The sequence below is a fragment of the Schistocerca americana genome, chromosome 2 (assembly GCF_021461395.2).
Source record: "Schistocerca americana isolate TAMUIC-IGC-003095 chromosome 2, iqSchAmer2.1, whole genome shotgun sequence".
Lineage (NCBI taxonomy): Eukaryota > Metazoa > Arthropoda > Insecta > Orthoptera > Acrididae > Schistocerca > Schistocerca americana.
In genome coordinates this window covers 163,738,881-163,759,569 of record NC_060120.1, presented here as the reverse complement: position 1 = coordinate 163,759,569, position 20,689 = coordinate 163,738,881, and positions in this window count along the sequence as shown.

The window sequence follows — 20,689 nt, the reverse complement described above, 5'->3', positions numbered from 1 at the left end:
ACTTTTTACAAAGGAAGACGATGAATTCTCGACGTGAAAGAACGACGACACATGTGTAACACAAGACATAGATTTTTATATAGCAAATATTGCAGCTCGTTTGATTGTCACAGATCTGCATGGAGAGTATCACAAATGTCATATATGTTTACCTGTTGTAGGACTTAAAGTGTCTGGCTTCTGTCGTTGTTTCAGTGAGCACAGTATTTGTCCACCTGTAAAAGTAAAGGAAAGAGTATTCACAATGACCTCTGTTCGTAGGATTTTGAGGTATAGAATCTGTCAGTTTTCAGTAAAATTGATTGTGGTTTCTATATAAAGCTGAGTTAAACAGCTCATGAATGGTAGTTATGCAAAGAAGAATAAGCCTGCACAAAACAGATTAGCATGGAGAGCTGCATCAAACCATTTTTTGAACTTAAGTCATTGAAAAAAAAAACCTGTGTAAAGAATATGATGTGGACTTTTTAAAACTAAAACGAATGGTTATAATATTCTAAAACAGTATCTATGTTTTAAATATCAAAATAAAGAAGCAGCTAGCTCAAAATGTAGAAAAATGTAAGTTAATGTGGATGAGTAGGAAAAAAATACCCGTAGTGTTCGGATACAGCATTAGTACTGTCCTGCGTGACACAGGCACATCTTTAAATACCTGGGCGTAACGCTACAAAGCTACGTCGTTTAATACCTGGGCGTAACGTTGCAATGGAATGGAACGAGTATGTGGGAGGAAAGGTGAATGGTCGACTTCGGTTTATTGAGAGAATTCTAGGGAAGTGTGGTTCATCTGTAAAGGCGACCGAATATAGGAGGCTACTGCGACCTGTTCTTGAGTACAGCTCGAGTGTTTGGGATCAGTGTCAGGTCGGATTAGAGGCAGGCACTGAAGCGATTCTGAGGCGAGCGGCTAGATTTGTTACTGTTAGGTTCGAATAACAAGCAAGTGTTGCGTAAATGCTTAGGGAACTTAAATGGGAATCACTGGATGGAGAGCGACGTTCTTTCCAAAGAACATTAGTGAGAAAACTTGGAGGACCTGTATTGGAAACTGCCTGTAGAACGATTCTGTTCTCTGCAACATACACTGCGAGTAAGGACCTGAAGAGAAGATACAATACATTAGGGCTCATATGGAGGCATAAAGACAGTCGTGCTTTTCTCGTTCCGTTTGCGAATGGACCAGGACTAGTAGTGCTACGGGGTACTTCGCAGTCTACTTTACTGCTGAGAATCAATGTAGACTAGATGTATATTCTACCATTTTGGTTGTCAGTTTTTACTTCATACAAACAAACATGAGTTTTTCGTTTGGTGGTTACCAAGGCTTGTGGAAAGATCTTTACTTATCCATTGTTGGCTTGCTGTGCCTGTCAGAGTTTCACCAGAGCTACGATATGCCTCTGCATTTCGGAGCTTACGGTATTGATTAACCTCTTAAACGGGTATCTTTAGTGCGCCCTCCTCTGCCTCAGTGGGTAGTTTGCCCTAGCTGTGGATGGGGAAGCAACGTCACGTGCCTTGCCCACTCAGTAACTCATTTCTCGTTTGGTTTCACTTTATAGACCTAAACGACATTGGATTACGATAAAACGGTATGTCTTAATGAAGGCAATAAAATTTTACTCGCACGTAGCTACGGGCTCTCTTCCGTAAGAAATATTTTAAAAAACATGCTGCTTCACAGAGAGGGACTTTAAATTCTTCACACCAGTAAGATGCGTCTTTTCTACCTCTGCTCACTCTCACCTCCTTGTCGGTGTTTTCTTCTACATTTACATACATATTTCACAAACTACCTTAGGATGCATGTGGAGATTACCTTTTCCCTACTGGTCAATTCCTCTCTTGTTCCACTCACAAAATATAGCTAGAGGTAAACTTGTGTCTTACATCATCCGTACGATCTCTAATCTCTCGCATCTTATCTTGATTATCCCTACTCGAAATGTCCGTTGGCGGCAGTAGAGTCGTTCTGCTGTCGGTCTCAGATGCCGGTTCTCAAAATTTGCGTAATAGTGATCTGTGGGAAAAGCATCATCTTCCCTCCCAGGATTCCATCTGAGTTCACGAAGGGGGTCCGTAATATATGCGTGCTTATCGAACCTACAAGTAACAAATCTAACAGCCCATCTCTGAATTTCTTCGATGTTCAAAATCTTAAACATGGCTACGAAACAGCAATTGTGTAAATCTGGAAAGGTTGAAATATCAACCAACCAGATGCAAATAAAGGCTTAGTAGCCCTTGACCTAGGTTTAGATATTTGTAAAAGTATCTTCTTCAGAAGTAGTGGGCCTTGTTACATCACATGATGGTAAATTAGATTAGAAGGAGCCGACCGCCTCTTGTCATAAACAAACTGACAAACTTTTTTATGTAACAAGGAGCACTACATCTGAAGAACACGTTTTTATAAACATCGAAATGTAGGTGAAGGGTTAATAAATCTTTATTTATAAATGGTCGCGTAATTTTTCAAACCCCTTCATTTCTTCGATGAATTCCTTTAACCGGACCTGCTGGGGATTTCAAATACTGTATTACTACTCACATTTGCGTTGAACTAGAGTTCTATGCGCCGTCTCCCTAATGATGAGCTACACTTTCCCAAAATTCTCCAAATAAAACGAAGTGGAGAATTCGCCTTCCCCATCTTACGTGCTCATTCCAGTTCATATTGCTTTTCATCGTTATGGCTAAATATTTAGCCGAAGTGACTCTGTCAAGCTGCAGCCTACTGATACTGCACTCGAACGTTACTAGGGTGTTTTTCCTACCCATTCGCATTAACTTACGTTTCTGTACATTTAGAGCAAGCTACTAACCTTGTCCGTCAAATCACATATATACGCAGTGAATAAAAGCGATCCTGTCACACTTCCCTGGGGCATTACTGAGAATACCCTTGCCTCTGGTGAACACTCGCCACTGGGGACCACGTACTGGGTTCTATTTCGTAAAAAGTCTCCGAGCCGCTTAAGTATCTGGGAACAACCGTAAACTCGGACCTTCCTCAACAATCTGTATTGGGGCTCCGTATCAAATGCATTCGGTAAATCTACACTACGAACTCTGCCAGTTGCCTTCCATCCATGGTTTCTATGACATCATGTGAGAAAATCACAAGCTGAGTTTTGCACGAGCGATGCTTTGTAAATCAGTGCTCATTTATGGGCCGAAGCTTCGCTGTTGGTTGACAAATATTGTGTATAATTCCTGGCTATGAGTTTCTGTTGGTGTTCGAGGTAATCCTCCACGCTCATTGATTGTTGGGAGGATGCGGCCGACTGTCCTGCATGATTAACCAAGAATGTCAATCTTTTCTTTTGGCAGCCATTTTTTTCTACAGACCGTGTGTCTTGCAGCATGCAGTCTCCGATAAATGGTGAAAACATTTTGATCGTATTTTTTCCGTCTGCTCCTGACTATTTCGTAACTTTGCAGCTGCAAATAGAACCTTCCTACCCCTTGTGATCGATGACAATACTTGACTTTCAAGTGATGCCATTCTTTGACTTTACATCTTGACACGTATAGTCTCTTTTGTCCTTACATTTCATCAGCATCTTCTTGTTTCTGTACGCCGTTCTGCAGTTTGTCATTTTTCATAAAGTCGAAAAACTCTTTCCTGTTCCGCCGATTTATGTCGACAAAGTCGGATCTTTTGTTTGTTAATTTGTCAACAAAATCTGGACTGTTGTACCCTTTGTTGCTGTTGTTCTTGTTGTGCTCTTCAGTCCGGACTAGTCTGGTGCGCTCTCCGTGTTACTCTATCTTGCGTATGCCTCTTCATCTCTGAATAACTACTGCAATCTACATTCTTCTGAATCTCTTGCTCTCTCTCTCTACAATTTTGACATCCCCCCCGCCCCCTCCGATTAACGCTTCTTTCCCGTACTAAACTGGTGATCATTTGAAGTCAAAGAATGTTTCCCATAAACCAATCCCTTATTTACTTCAAGTTATGCGACCGATTTCTATTCTCCCCAATTCTGTTAAGCACCTCCCCATTATTTTGTCGATCTACCCAGCTAATCCTCAGCATTCTTTTACAGTACCACATTTCAAACACTTCTATTCTCTTCTCTTCTCAACCATTTTTCACTACTAAACATGCTTATACTCCATACAAATATCGTAATAAAGGACTTCCTAACTCTTAAATATATACTCGATGTAAACAAGTGCCGGCCGTGGTGGCCGAGCGGTTCTAGGCGCTACAGTCTGGAACCGGGCGACCGCTCCGGTCGCCGGTTCGAATCCTGCCTCGGGCATGGATGTGTTTGATGCCGTTAGGTTAGTTAGGTTTAAGTAGTTCTAAGTTCTAGGGGACTGATGACCTCAGATGTTAAGTCCCATGGTGCTCAGAGCCATTTGTAAACAAATTTCGTTTCCTCAGAAAACCTTTTCCTGTCATTGCCAGTTTACATTTTATATTCTCTCCGGGTATCATCAGCTAGTTTGCTGATCAGTTAGCAAAACTCATATACTGCTTTAAGTGTTTCCTTTCCTAATCTATTTCCTTACCAGTACAAAATGTGAAAGACGTTAGAACTGTCTGAAAATACATTAACTTGACACTATCATGGCTGACTCCCCATCTATAGTGGTAAAATATCAGAAAATGTATAACATGTCTAAATGCAGTCTCCGTCGAAATATTACAACGTTTTTCTGATCTTGTAAACGAGTCGTCGAATTACAGGATACGAGCATTACAGGTATGAGTGACGACTGCTTTATAAGACCAAATAAACGTAGTAATATCTCGACAGTGGCATGCCATTCAGGCATGTCAGAAAATTTGTGAGCTGAAATTTCGATGGTGTGAAATAAATAACTATCAGAATATACAATCAACTATCGGAAATTTCATTCAAAAATATTTACGAGGTCGTGATCCCTAATCAAGGAAAAATAAGTGTTACTTTAATTTCTTTTGAACATCGATCGTCCATTATCATGTATTGGGTATGGTCAAATACTCACACAGAGCTAATCACTTTTTTAGTAAGCAACCCTGTACAATCACAAATTCCCGTGGCAGATGTTAAAGTACAGATGTTAAATTTAGAGAAAGTGCTTATGGGAAGAGTCGGACAACATAATATTTCCTCCCATATACATATCGCGAAACGGCCACGACGATAAATTTGAGACAACAGGCTTGTTACAGAGGCTTACCGACAATCGTCTTTCTATGTGCTACTCGTAAGTGAAACAGGGAAGGTGAGATCAGTTAGTGGCTCCAGAAATACACTCAGCCACACGTAGCTAGATGGCTTGTACGTTGTGTTGTAGGTTGCTCTTGGTTAGCAGAGTAACAATGTCACTTTGTCGTGGTAATACGGAATAAAGCACTGCATGCACTCGAACTGTCTGGCACAGTTCCTCTGGAGCGATGTCATAATCTCCAACTCTACTCAAAATGACGCGGTTTTGGTGCGTACGTTGGTCGCGGCGTCTGGCAACACGTAGCAGCGAGCTGGTGAAAGGGGTGGGCGAGGCGGAGTTTTCTTGGAAATGGAGGTCACGTGACCGCTACCTGCTAATGTAATAACCACTTAATTAGCTCAGCGCAGCTTTTAACTGCCGTTCGTCGCCACCGCGCACCCTCCCCGTAATTTCAAATCATTACCCTTCGCTCAATTACACCAATTGATACGCGCTGCGCCTCAAATGAGTTTCGTCTCTCAGAAATCCGGCGACTGTCGTTTCCAATTAATTAAGCGGATTTTTAAGGACATAAGGCGAATTCTCGGCGCAATTTCTTTTCCGATTAAAAAACAAATTGATTTCTCTTGCAATCTACTCGTGTTGTGGGTGTTTCGGAGAATTTTCTGTTGATTATTAGACTGAAAAGAGCCAGTAACTTCCGTACCGCGCCAAATCACTTTTACTTTTGATTAACGTACAGTATCCTCATTACTGCTTTAAATTTTCTGCTCAGAGCAGTACAGGGTGTTACGGGTACAAGTGAAGATATTGTGAATGTTGCCGGCAGGAGTGGCCGAGCGGTTCTGGGCGCTGCGGTCTGGAACAGCGCGACCACTGCGGTCGCGGGTTCGAGTCCTGCCTTGGGCATAGATGTGTGTGATGTCCTTGGGTTGGTTGGGTTTACGCAGTTGTAAGTTCTATGGGGCTGATGACCAAAGAAGTAAAGTCCCATAGTGCTCAGAGCCATTTGAACCACTTTTTTTTGTGAATGTTGTTATCTTAAAATGAGCCTACATCAGTGTGTTAGTAGTCATATAATTTAATATCTGATGTTTTCCGCACAGTAGTAACTGCACTACGAAGTTTACTGCGCCTGTCAGTATAGACTCCCCATTTTATGTCCACGTGTCCACACTTCGACACCTGACCTGCTGCCCAGGGTAAACAAACCACTAACGTCTTGCTCTCTCCACGTGTAAGTCGAGGTACTAACCAACATAAAAGCGAAATACTCTTAATAGCTATAATTATTAGACTGTAAATTACGTAAATCCTAATATAATGATATATGACGGTAGTATCTGTTCCCGAAAGAACAGTTACCGTTGAAGACCATGCAACTTTGCTAGAAATGCGATGATAATTAAATGAACACCCTACATGCAAACAGGCGTTGATATACTTCATTGGGGACATGTTGAAAATGTGTGCCCCGACCAGGACTCGAACCCGTTATATATAGTTAAAATATGGCTTCCCGGCCATTGACCTTCTTGTGCGAACGCACACGCTATGCCTGAACTCGTACGGGACTCGGTAGATTAATTTGCCACGAATAATGAGTATGATGGGCAAACATCTATTCGGCGCACTACGATCGTAGTGAAGCGGACATGTTGGGAATGTGGGTCTCACGGGGAGCGTGCGAGGGATAAGTCCCTGCAGGCGCACTATCCTCTGTGCCCTCGGTGGCTCAGACGGATAGAGCGTCTGCCATGTAAGCAGGAGATTCGGGGATCGAGTCCCGGTCGGGGCACACATTTTCAGCATGTCCCCAATGAAGTATATCAACGCCTGTTTGCAGCTAGTGTGTCCATTTAATTATCATTCCTAATATAATGGCCACAGTCACAAATAATAATGTTAGCACATGCATCATTAACACGCTAGACCAACTTAGTCATTTCTGAGTGCACAGTGAGCCCGTAAAGAAGCCTAAAGAACAGTTTCTCCCACCAAGTATGAGTGCCCGCGGGAGATTTCGTCCGATATGATGCATCCCACACAACATAACTGCCATGCATTTCCTTCTTCATCATAGTTTTCGGCCGCACTCTGCACAGGCAATGAGGATGCCCCTGCAGCGTTTTCGATGGGAAGTGTTTGATCGCCCTCCATACAGCCCGGACTTTGTTCCCCCTGATTTTCGTCTCTGCTGACATGAACTGCTGACTATTGAGTCAACGTTTTGGGACACACAACGAACTGCAGATCAGAGTAGAGAATTGACGAAAAGTGCAGGCGGCTGCATTCTATGATGAGGGTATTGGAAATTTGGCACACCGTTACGACAAGTGTCTCAGGCGGAGGGGTGACTATGTAGAGACGTTGCCGGAAGGTGTGGCTAATTATTGCAAATAAAACGTTTTTGATTTACACTGTGGTTTCCATTTCGCGACCGATCAAACCTTACTTTCGAAATATCCCTCGTACTAACCATAAAGTTTCGAAATGATTAATAAACTAGAAACAGATTCGTTTAGTAACCTGTCGATCATAGTGGAAATTTAGTTGTTATATGTTTAGAAAAAAGCTCCTTCACTGATGAGCTAAAAAAAAATCACCTGCTTGATAGTGTGTCTGCCTATTTTTAGAATGTTACACAGCAGCGATTATGCCTGGCTTCGATTTGACAAGTTCTTTACGAAGGTATGTGACACCAGATGTATACGCACATGCATTTCACGTACACTATGAGCTGGTGGCTTGTGTGTGCGCAGCTGGTGCTCTGTAGCATTTCACATGTCTTCCTTCGGGTTAATATCAGATCAGTCGCGTGGCCAAGACGTCAACTTGAGTTCTACATAATGTTCCTACAACCACTTCAGCACGACTGTGGCCTTCTGACATGGAGAGATATCCTGTTGGATGACGACTTCGCCGCCTTGAGAGACATGAAGCATGAGAAGATGCAGGTGGTCTGCAATAACGTTCGCATAGCCCACAGTGGTCTTTAGATTTCTACTACTGGACCCATGGAACCCTAACTGAATGTTTCCCCACCAGAGAGTGGCCGTGGTCGGTGCAAATTTCAAGCAGCAATTTGGCCCAATGACAGGACACGACAGCCGAACTGATGTAACAAGAAAATTGATTTATTCGACCAAGCAACACTTTTCCATTGGTGCATGGTGAAATCTCGACGATCTCTTACCCACTGCCTTCGTTATTAGCAATGTCATTGGGTCTACATGGCGAAACAATCTGCTGCGAGTCCCTATACTCAACAGTATACTCTGAACACCTTTGCCCTGCGTCAGCATCGTACTCTGTCGTCATACCTGCCATAGATGGCCACCTGTCCTGCTCTAGAGAACGGACAAGCCTCGGTCGACCACGTTCTGTGACCAGGGATGGATGTCCATCAATTTCCGTAGATGTTACTGCAACAGCACGCGAACACTGACCAGCTCTGTTGTTTCCGGGATGCCCCTTTTTCCGACGTCGACCCATAATATTCTGCTATTCAGTCACTTATTCAGTGGATGTCACCAGTTGCGGGGCGTATTGTTGCTAAATGGTTTTCCATATGTGTTTTCTCCGTTTATAAACACTCTATGAGAAAAACGATTATCAGAACAGGACGGAAATCGATAGATGTTATGGGATTTTCACGATCTAACGCACCAATTGCACAGAATTTGCCGCGATATCCCTTAGGAGGTCAACTCTGTCAGTGACAAGCCAAATAACTGCTTGTATAACGGCCAGATCAGGCACAGCGCGTTATTGACTTGCTCAATTTGTGAATCACTTTCTCTTAAGTAAGTCATCTCTTTTATTCTGGATTTTTAATCTTCTTTTTTTTTGTGCATGTACATGACACGACATCTACCGATTTCCGCCCCATTCGGATACTTCCTTCGTGGTGCATCGCCGTTTTCTTTTCGAGTGATTCTCACATTGGACAGTGGTTATAGTAATAAACATTTTTCAAAAGTGACTATCAGCAGCAGTCAAGTAATGTATAAAATGCACGTTTGACCATCAGCTGCTTTTATTTTCAATCCAAATATCAACCGGTTTCAGTCAAGGACCATCTACACAGATAATGGTTAAAATGGTTTCAGCCACCACATTACATTTGTCATTGGTTAAATAAGGTGTAGAGCATATCATGAATACGACACAGAACTTTTAGAAGCAAACATACTAATAATAAGTGAACACGGAGCACTACACAGTACTGCTCTGTGTACACATAATGTTGGGATGTTTGCTTCTAAAAGTCCTGTGCCATATGTTGATATTCATGACATGCTCTACACATTATTTAAGCAATGACAAATATAATGTGAGGGCTTAAACCATTTTAATCCTTATCAATGAAGATGATTCATGATTGAAACAGGTTAATCTTTGAGCTTAAAATAGAAGTAGCTGACCGAGCGAGATGGCGCAGTGGTTAGCACACTGTACTCGCATTCGGGAGGATGACGGTTCACTCCCGAGTCCGGCCATTGTGATTTAAGTTTTCCGTGATTTCCCTAAATCGGTCCTTGCAAATGTCGGGATGGTTCCTTTGAAAGGGCACTGACACCTACCTTCCGTCATCCGATGAGACCCATGACCTCGCTTTTTGGTCATGTATACATGTGAAGTGTTACGACAGAAAAAGGAACCTGTGACCACTGGAGGCAGTGCCGCAAGTTCCTCCAAATGTCGTAACACAACATACACACATATGTAATACTAACAAATGTAAATCCACCCGATGATGGAGGTTTAAACCTTCGAAACGCGTCGTGGAAAAAATAAAACGGTGACTGGTAACAGTAAACTTGTTGTTTCATTTAGTGATTATTGTGTTTAGGCTGATGAGTGTATTCTGCATTAGACTAAATATGCTTCAACTTCAAAAAACCAGAGAGAACCTTCGTGTTGTCTAGAATTTAACGAAGATAGTAAGTACTAGTGAAACATTCATCAACCCAGCTTTCTCGTTGCTGGAATAAGCCAAAGCGGAAAACAGAGAAACTCTAGGACCGAACAAATGAAATAAACAAAATCTAAATACTCCGTCGAGAGAGTGAAGAACCCGCTGTAGTTACACCACATGTGCTCAATAGCTGTTGTCTGCAAGCATTTTAACGTGTAACATATCAAACTTTCTCCTTGCAATCCGATTTGAACTAGTTATTTATGAGGGCTTGCTGAAAAGTAATGGCTCCGAATGTATTATGCGAAAACACTGAAGGCTTTTTAAATAAAACGAATGTTATTACCATTCTAAATCTGCATGTCTAGGTACTTGCAGCCCTCCACCACAAGAGGGCTCCCATTTATAATGTGTAACATGGCGGTGTTTAGTGTAACTATGTCGGTGTGTGAGAAACAGAATGCTGTAGTCCAGTTTCGAATTCGAAGAGTCTGTCCACACATGAAGCACCCTTTCATTCAGCATGACAATGCCAGACCATACACGAGAGATGCGACATCTGTAACAACACGACGCCCTGGTTTCATCTTCATCAGTCATCCCCCATCCTCTATCCTTGGCCCGTTTCACCTGTTTCCGAAAGTTAAAGGACAACATTGAGGACTTCACCTTGATAGTGACAAAGCGATGCAATTAGGTCTGAACTTGTGGCATTGTCAACAAATATTTAACAACAATACTACAAGGACTATTCCGAAAGTGAGGAACGATCGGTCTCAAAATCGAGACCACTGTGAAAATCCGACAAGGCTTTTCAGAGACGTTTTGTGCAGTGTGTCCATTATGCCCGTCGATCACGTCAACACGTTCTTTTCAGTTGTCTCCCGCCAAGTAGGAGGCCCCACTGAGAGGCTTCGCCTTAATGAATGCAGCCCACCTAACACAACTGCCACCCACTTCCTTCCTCAAGGCAATTCTCAGCCGCACTCTGCAGGGGCAGTGAAGACGCTCCTGCAGCCTTTTCGATGGGAAGTGTTAGCTCACCCACAACACAGCCCTAATTGACTCGTCCTGAGTATCATCTCTGTTCACATGAAACGCTGGATACGAAGACAACACGTGGGCGCAGGCGACGCGCAATAGACCAGCGTGGAGAATTATCGGAAAGCACAGGCGGCTCCCTTCTATGACGATGGTGTTGGAAATTTGGTATAACGCTCCAGACAAATATCTAAGTCGGAGCGGCGACTATGTGGAGAAGTACCTGGAAGGTGTAGCTAAATTTGTAAAGAAAACAGTTTTGATTTTCACTGTGGTTTCCATTTCCCGACCGATCGTTCCTCACTTTCCGAACAACCCTCGTATTGGTTCAAATGGCTCTGAGCACTATGGGACTCAACTGCTGAGGTCATTAGTCCCCTAGAACTTAGAACTAGTTAAACCTAACTAACCTAAGGACATCACAAACATCCATGCCCGAGGCAGGATTCGAACCTGCGACCGCAGCGGTCTTGCGGTTCCAGACTGCAGCGCCTTTAACCGCACAGCCACTTCGGCCGGCCAACCCTCGTATTAACTACATGGTATGTCGTTGGGAGAAATGCGTTCGTCACCAGGGTGACCATGTTGAGAAATAAAAGACATAATGAATAAAGATGTAGAATATTAATAACGTCTATTTTATTTAAAAGTGTTTAAGTTTTCGTAATAAAAATTTGGATGCAGTCCTTTCCAGCAAGCCCCCGCATCTAACGTGGTTGCACAGTTTGTCCTGTTAGGTTAGTTTACAAATTTCTTCCCTTTGCCTTTTGAAAACGATTATGATCATTTTGGTGATTCTTTCTTGCAAAACTGCATAGGCATCACCTAGTCTCTTCAACTTTCAGTTTTAAGAAATTTTAACGTAGAAACTGCAGGTAGTTACACAGTAGTTTAAGTTCATGTATCGTTATTGCTTCAAATTTAACGGGAACGATAGAACTCGAGAAAATTATGTTCTCATTTTATTATAATATCATAACGTTGAGAGCGAACATCGATTAATAAAGCACTTGTCTAGTTGCAGTGGGAAACGATCTATCTTTATTGAGTAACAGCCCAGATTTTTAAGGTTGAATAACGGGTACACTGGTTTTGTTCTACTGATTTTCTTTTATTTCAAAATAGTTCTTAGTTAAGCAAACACTGTATTCCAACATAAGACCACGTACATTGAGTGTAGTGCATCAGGCTTGTTTCTTAAGGTTGAAATTACACTTTACACAATAGACAAAGTTAAGCACAATAAATAATTAAATACACAATGTTATGGGTTGAATGGTTACAAAGCTTTTTTTTCTTTTTTATTGTGTTGAAATTGGCTGATTAATTGTGAAAGTGAATGCTCTTCATTTATGTTACCCAACAAAAATGTTTTTTGACATTGTGAACTAAAATTTAGGTGGGCCAGATTCTGTAATATTGATGGTCTTTATCATAATGTGGATAGTATTTTGAATGAACTGACTTCATACCTACGAGAAAGAGACAAAAAATTAGGAGACGTGCCACATTTTTTACCTCGTTTTGGGACACAGGGTAGCAATTGGATAACTATTAATGCGGGATGGATGGGTGGGCAGGCAACACTTGCAGAAATTATATAATCCATTTATGTACCTGTGGCTTAATTTCAGAGCTAAACGAAAGCCTTTCGGTTACACTGGCACGTAATCCGACGATATGCTATTCTGACACCTGTCATCGGCAGTCACTTTGATGTTCAGGCCGCCAGTTGTCGAGCACCATGGCAAATGCGTCCCTCATACGAGTTAATAATTCAACACCCGTAGGGAAAATGACACCAACATTTCGTTCGCATGCGTGCACCGATACCCAGTATAGCTTCATGTCAAACACCAACTGCAGAAAAGAAGAAATTCACAGATGGGTGACGTAGATCGGTGCGACGTATTTCCCTGTAAGCTTCAACAAATTTCTTAATATAATGCCACGTACCCCAGTACCTGTCAATTCGATCAAAATAAATGAACGACAGCTACCTCTCTGAAATGCCCACAACCTGCGTTTCTTCACATAACGAATTGTCACCGTAACTTACGAAATAGTTCACTGGTGAAAGGCCGCATGTCATGTCCACCGAGCACAGTATTTCGGAAAACGACCACGTTGTCATCGTGAGATTGTCAGCGCACCTGAGGATGGAAACAATGTGCGCGGTGGACGCTGACACAAGGCTATTCACCCACCAACTACTTCATTATGTATTAAGCGGCGAGAATTTGGAGATTCTCATTACCACAGCTTCTGTAAGTAATACCACATTCGTTCAGCCACTGGTAATGAGATGGAAAATCAGTTTACGCTGCTTTAAAATAGAGTGGAGCAATTTGAAGCTGTAACCAAAATTCACGCAATACTTAATACTTATTTATTTTCTATCACTACTTAATCTCACTGATTGGTAGCCAACGGCTCTTGTTGTTAGCCTGTAAACGGATTGTACTTTTGTGCCGACATTCACTTTCTTAAATGGAACAACGACTATTGACATTAACAAACTAAAATAAGGCTAATTTGAACGTCAGTGGGCTTTGTAGCAGATTCTAGTGCGAGTTGTTTACGAGACATCATATTGTGACACATATCCACACGGACACTTGTTTGTGTCATTGAACCCGTGTAGTTCAAATGGTTCAAATGGCTCTGAGCACTATGGGACTTAATATCTGAGGTCATCAGTCCCCTAGAACTTAGAACTACTTAAACCTAACTAACCTAAGGACATCACACACATCCATGCCCGAGGCAGGATTCGAACCTGCAGCCGTAGCGGTCGCGCGGTTCCAGACTGTAGCGCCTAGAACCGCTCGGCCCCCGTGTAGTTGCTAGGTACGATGTTGCTATGTTTGCTTATAGTGTGCTTGTGTGTTCCCTGAGTACATTGAGACTTGCAAGGCAGTGAGTCAGTGACAGTCCCAGTAGTAGGCCGTGGAGTTTACGAGTCCAGAAACACCGACATGCTCTTGGAGTATGGAGAGTGTAGGAAGAATGCAGTTTGCTCTTCTACGGTATAGCGGCTAGATATCCCAATAGACGTCAACTACTTCCACAGTTATTATCAGCCTCTTCAACTAGTTACGTCAAAGTGATAGTGTAACACCTAGGCAACGTAACAGACAGAAACAAGTGACTACAGATGAGGGGGAAATTAATGTTCTTTCTACTGACGCAGTTGATCCACAAGTTAGCACCCGAACAATAGCAAGAGGAAGTGGCATGATTCGGACGGTTGTCCTACCCGCTTTCCATCGAAATACGTTCTATTCCTATCACCTCTCTCTCCATCAACAGCTGCATGAAAACGATTATGAGAATCGTGTTAACTTCTCTACATGGGCATTCAGACAGGATTTTCCAGATGTATCAAGTATCTTGTTTTGTGATGAAGCCACATTTACTAACCCTGCCTGCATAGCCACCGAAAAACGCTCTACGGTCTGTTGACAATACCCGTCGGCTTAGTCATGTAGAACGTCAGCGTCCACAGAGAGTAAACGGGTGGTGTGGGATAGTGAACCGTCAGTTCACAGCCTCATTATCATAGACAGGACAGTATCACAGCCTCCTAACAAATAGTCTTCCACAGATGCCAGAAGACGTTCCTCTGTATAGTAGGTAGAACTTGTAGTACCAACATGATGCCTGCCCAACCCACAGTGCATTAGTACAGCATGTCTTCATCAATTGTTTCCAAATCATTGGACTGGACACAGAGAACCTGTACCTTGGTCGGCTTCTGCCCCGAATTTCACTCCGATAGAATTATTTGTAGCCGCGCGGTGTGGCCGCGTGGTTTGGGGCAACGTGTAACGGACTGCGTGACCCCTCCTGCCGGAGGTTCGAGTCCTCCCTCGGCCGTGTGTGTGTGTGTGTGTGTGTGTGTGTGTGTGTGTGTGTGTGTTAAACTGCTCGAACATATCTGCCTAAATGCAAGTACGTGTACTGCTGGGGGGGGGGGGGGGGTGTTAGGAGGGGTCGAGGATGCTTTAAAAAAACGTAAAGGAAACATATTTCGATAACCGTTCGTGCCTTCAATTAACAACATACGTCTTGAGGAGATACTGATGTGTAAGCGAGGTTCAGAACGTGAAAATATCATTTTGCAGACTCTTAGGAATAGCGACGCATTTTCAGTAACGTGTACGACCAACCTGTGGGTACTTAATGAACACCACAAGAAAAATTAAAAGAAATGCCAGTTTCTTAAGCCGTTGTGGACTTTTACTCAAGACGTACCTCCTAAAGAGTTACTGGCGTCAAAGTAAGGTGCTGAACCTGAAAATACTGAATGCGACATTCATTGTGGAAAATGACATCTAGTACTAAGACTTAAATTTTTGGGTTAGATTGCACTGAAAATTTTGTAAACATTTAGGATATCTAATAAAAGAACACATTTTGAACGTTTTAAAATATATAGTAGAGACTAAGGCACAGTATCTGGTACAAGAATTCAAATTTTCAAAATTTTAAAATACGCAGTAACTGACTTGTTTACAGTATTTTCAAAAGGTGGAAGTGAAGCGGCCCCGGCCTCCTGCCCCCTCTTCGTATTTCGAGTGTTACTTGCCAGTTGTCGCACACAAATGGTAAAAGTTAACAGAATCCGTACAGAAAAGGCGTACATTTTACAGATTTGAAACATTAAGATACATAAATGAATGAAAAATGGAATATATTCGTGTTATCTAGTGTTGCTACAAACTGAAGAATGCTTCTCCCCGCATTCTTTCCTTTTTTTGTTTTTAGAACGGTTGTAATGTCGACCAGTACGTATTCTTATGTATCGGTGGTAGATCACATTTCGTACTTTACTCGAAATGCTAAAGCCTCGAGCTTTGTTTGACAGTGTTAAGCTTCTGTCAATTCCGTAATATAAACTGGTGTAGAATTTGATTATTTTCCCTGCTTTTATTTTTCTTGTGTGTATCGTTACGCTCTTTGTGATGCAGTTCACATGAAACGCGACTCGCAGACTTCTCCCGCTAGCTCGAAATGGCGCGCTTCCGTCGCGGGGATGTGACCCCTTTCCTCGCCCAGAACCTGCCATTGTGGTCCGCGCTCGCCGCTTTTCTATTCCGTTTGGCTGGCGAGATGAGCTGCCGACGGGGCAGCCTGCTCGCTGCTGATGAGGCCGGATTAGCGTCGTGCATTACGGCGTTCCGTGAATCCACCGATAAACACGGCTTCTGTCACGCGACCACCGCCGAGCAGCGGCCCTGATTGGAGTCGAGCCATTTAATTTACGCTACAGCCACTCGCGCGCCCTGCAAGCCCGTGATGAGCCGGTGCGCTCCGACGAAACAGTTCCGCTCTCAACCAGTGGGCGTAATGTTGATTTCCTCTAGCGGCACTTCGACAACCACTACGTACTTTTGCGGATGTACATGAGAAGTTGTCTTCGCAGTTTTACCTCCTCGTAAGAATACTGAAGTAGATGTCAAGTTCTTGCAGCGTTTTAAAAAATCGATGGCTAAACATAACATAACAAATGATACAGTATCTGAAAGACAATGAAACGTGGGACTTAGGGAAAGCAGGAAAAGGTTTGAACGGGGCATAAAATGGTTCAAATGGTTCTTACCACTATGCGACTTAACTTCGGAGGTCATCAGTCGCCTAGAACTTAGAACTAATTAAACGTAACTAACCTAAGGACATCACACACATCCATGCCCGAGGCAGGATTCGAACCTGCGACCGTAGTGGTCGCTCGGTTCCAGACTGTAGCTCCCAAAACCGCACGGCCACTCCGGCCGGCGCACGGGGCATAATCAGTTACCGTTGGCTGCACAGTAAAGACACACTTTGCTTGAGGAAATAATTTTTAAAATCATTTTTATAAATTGACTGTAACGCAAGCTACACTGACGGGTGAAGGCCTTATTAAGAAAGAAATCAAAATTATTTGTCGGCTCAAGGCCACAAGCAATAGGAATAATTTAAACAAAATACTATTTTTAAACAATTGACACAGAGCAAATAAAGAAAGGAGTGATCCACAGACAGTGCTCCAAGGATCGACCTGAGGAAAGGTCGTACAGCTGCATAAGTGGTGAGACAGTCACCCAAGAGTTATGCTCACCTAACAGGATAGCAACTCAAACTAGGGACAGTTTAAAGACAGATCACGTCTCTTATCAAATCAACCTAACGTGTGATAACCAGTACAACAACGGAATAATTCAAGAGAGGACAAAGTGACACATAGCAATGTGTCTTAAGATTCTGGTGCTTAAAACATCGAAAGGCAGAAGGAACCACTGAAACCAAGGCAGACAAAAATAAACCACAGTCCACACTGTAATCAAGGAGGCTGTCAAACTACACGTCATGCCGGACAGCAATCGGCAAGATGAGGAAAAGCACACTGCCGCAAAAATACGCTAACCTTCAGGGCAGGTAACTGGGGCGTTAGCGGCCACTAGGTCGTAAAATACTATTGGTTGCACTTCACCAATAATAACACAAAATTCAAAAACTAAAAACAGGCAGTAGAAGATAGCTAATAGATTCCACCAGCTTGACGCACTCCACCTGTTGCCGTTCATCTCAAGGCGGCACTGCGAGTAGCAACCCACGAACAAACGTCGTGATCACAAAATAGTTGAGGTTTCACTACTAGATTAATGTTCACTCAACTCAACGTCCTGGGTCCGGTGAACAACGAGGTTGTGGCCCTTGTAACTACAGCCCCTCCATCCGGCAATGCCTGTGTGCCGCCAGCGGTCCCAGCATGTCCTCGCGCTGCCGGACCTATCTGCTGTTCCGTCCCAACTGAACTCTCAACACACCTGACCCGGAAAACACTTCACGTCCTTCCAAGGATAGTACTGGAACTAGATGTCGATAAACGCTGCTGCTGCCACTCACGGACAGACAACGCTAGGAAACTTAGTTACACCAGTAAACAGAAGAAGAAAACGAGACGCCACCATACCTATTACACGATGCTAACCCAGCAACAGCCCCAACACGAGTCGCACACGGCTAAGACAATCTCTTAAAGTCTTTCTCCCCCACCCCCTTTTTTTCCTTGCAGGAAAGTTCGGAGAATCATTGATAGTTGACGAAAATATAAAAGTGGCGTTGAACGAAGCAGAGAAAGAATTTGGTGTGCTTGAATTTGCCCGTTCAGATCGGTAGTGAGTGTACACGGAGCTTGCTGTGGAAATTGTAACAAGAGTGCACCAGTTTACAACAGCACAGTGAAGTACAAGATGATCCAAAAGAAGTTTAACATTTAAAAATGTACTAATACATGGAATAATGTAAGTAGAGAGGTAAAAATTGATGCACATGCATGAAATGACAAGGGTTTTCATAGAAGCCAAATTACACATGCAAGAACTGGCCAACAGATGGTGCTGGACAGCAAGACGTCACTGAAGCCGCTTGAGCATTGTGTCTAGATTTATTTCACAAGAAGGTAGAAAGGTAGACATGATTGTTATGCATAAAAAGAATTTAAGGACAATGAAAAGAAGTGTACAAGGCAGAGGCAGAAAATTTATTTCGGAAATATTAAAAAAATGGAGAGAAAATTTAATAGATGATAAAACAATCTCATTCCCTGTTGCTTCTTAAGTTTCATGCAACTTTCTTGGGTCGATAACTTACCGCATTTTCGCTACAGCTTGTCAGAAGGGAAACGCACACTCTTCTGCAGATATCTGTCCTTTCGGTTTTTTGATGTACAACAAATATAGGAAATTAGGATACTACATTCACTTAGGAATATGAGTTCTTAGCAACTGTGAAACCAACTTGCTTCGATTTTCTCCTTCTGTTTACTCTCATATTTTTTAGATCTCTAGGCCCGTATACGTGCCGGCATATATCTGTGGCTAGGTGCTTCAGTTTGCGAACACTTCCCCACTACTCGGATGTGGCGAGGTAGAGGCTTGCGTCAGACCTTACGCCAGGCTCATCCAACAATTGCGCGGCGGGTGAAACCGCGCTCCGCTGGCGCAAGCAATGTAGTTTAGCGCCCCGTAGGCGAACGTAATTGAAGAAGTGTCATGATGATCTCTCCATTGGCAAAAGATTCCGGAATAGTCCCCCATTCAGATCTCCGGGAGGGGACTGCCAAGGGGGAGGTTACCATGAGAAAAAGGTTGATAATCAACTAAAGGACAACGTTCTACGAGTCGGGACGTGGAATGTCAGAAGCTTGAACGTGGTAGGGAAACTAGAAAATCTGAAAAGGGAAATGCAAAGGATCAATCTAGATATAGTAGGGGTCAGTGAAGTGAAGTGGAAGGTAGACAAGGATTTCTGGTCAGATGGGTATCGGGTAATATCAACAGCAGCAGAAAATGGTATAACAGATGTAGGATTCGTTATGAATAGGAAGGTAGGGCAGAGGGTGTGTTACTGTGAACAGTTCAGTGAGCGGGTTGTTCTAATCAGAGACGACAGCAGACCAACACCGACAACGATAGTTCAGGTATACATGCCGACGCCGCAAGCTGAAGATGAACAGATAGAGAAAGTGTATGAGGATATTGAAAGGGTAATGCAGTATGTAAAGGGGGACGAAAATCTAATAGTCATGGGCGACTGGAATGCAGTTGTAGGTGAAGGAGTAGAAGAAAAGGTTACAGGAGAATATGGGCTTGGGACAAGGAATAAAAGACGAGAAAGACTAATTGAGTTCTGTAACAAGTTCCAGCTAGTAATAGCGAATACCCTGTTCAACAATCACAAGAGGAGGAGGTATACTTGGTAAAGGCCGGGAGATATGGGAAGATTTCAACTAGATTACATCATGGTCAGACAGAGATTCCGAAATCAGATACTTGATTGTAAGGCGTACCCAGGAGCAGATATAGACTCAGATCTCAGATCACAATATAGTAGTGATGAAGAGTAGGCTGAAGTTCAAGACATTAGTCAGGAAGAATCAATACGCAAAGAAGTGGGATACGGAAGTACTAAGGAATGACGAGATACTTTTGATGTTCTCTAACGCTATATATACTGCAATAAGGAATAGCGCAGTAGGCAGTACAGTTGAAGCGGAATGGGCATCTCTAAAAAGGGCCATTACGGAAGTTGGGAAGGAAAAAAGTAGGTACAAAGAAGGTAGCTGCGAAGAAACCATGGGTAACAGAAGAAATACTACAGTTGATTGACGAAAGGAGGAAGTACAAACATGTCCCGGGAAAATCAGGAATACAGAAGTACAAGTCGCTGAGGATTGAAATAAATAGGAAGTGCAGGGAAGCTAAGAAGAAATGGCTGCAGGAAAAATGTGAAGACATCGAAAAAGATATGATTGTCGGAAGGACAGACTCAGCATACAGGAAAGTCAAAACAACCTTTGGTGACGTTAAAAGCAACGGTGGTAACAATATGAGTGCAACGGGAATTCCACTGTTAAATGCAGAGGAGAGAGCAGATAGGTGGAAAGAATACATTGAAAGCCTCTATGAGGGTGAAGATTTGTCTGATGTGATAGAAGAAGAAACAGGAGTCGATTTAGAAGAGGTAGGGGATCCAGTATTAGAATCGGAATTTAAAAGA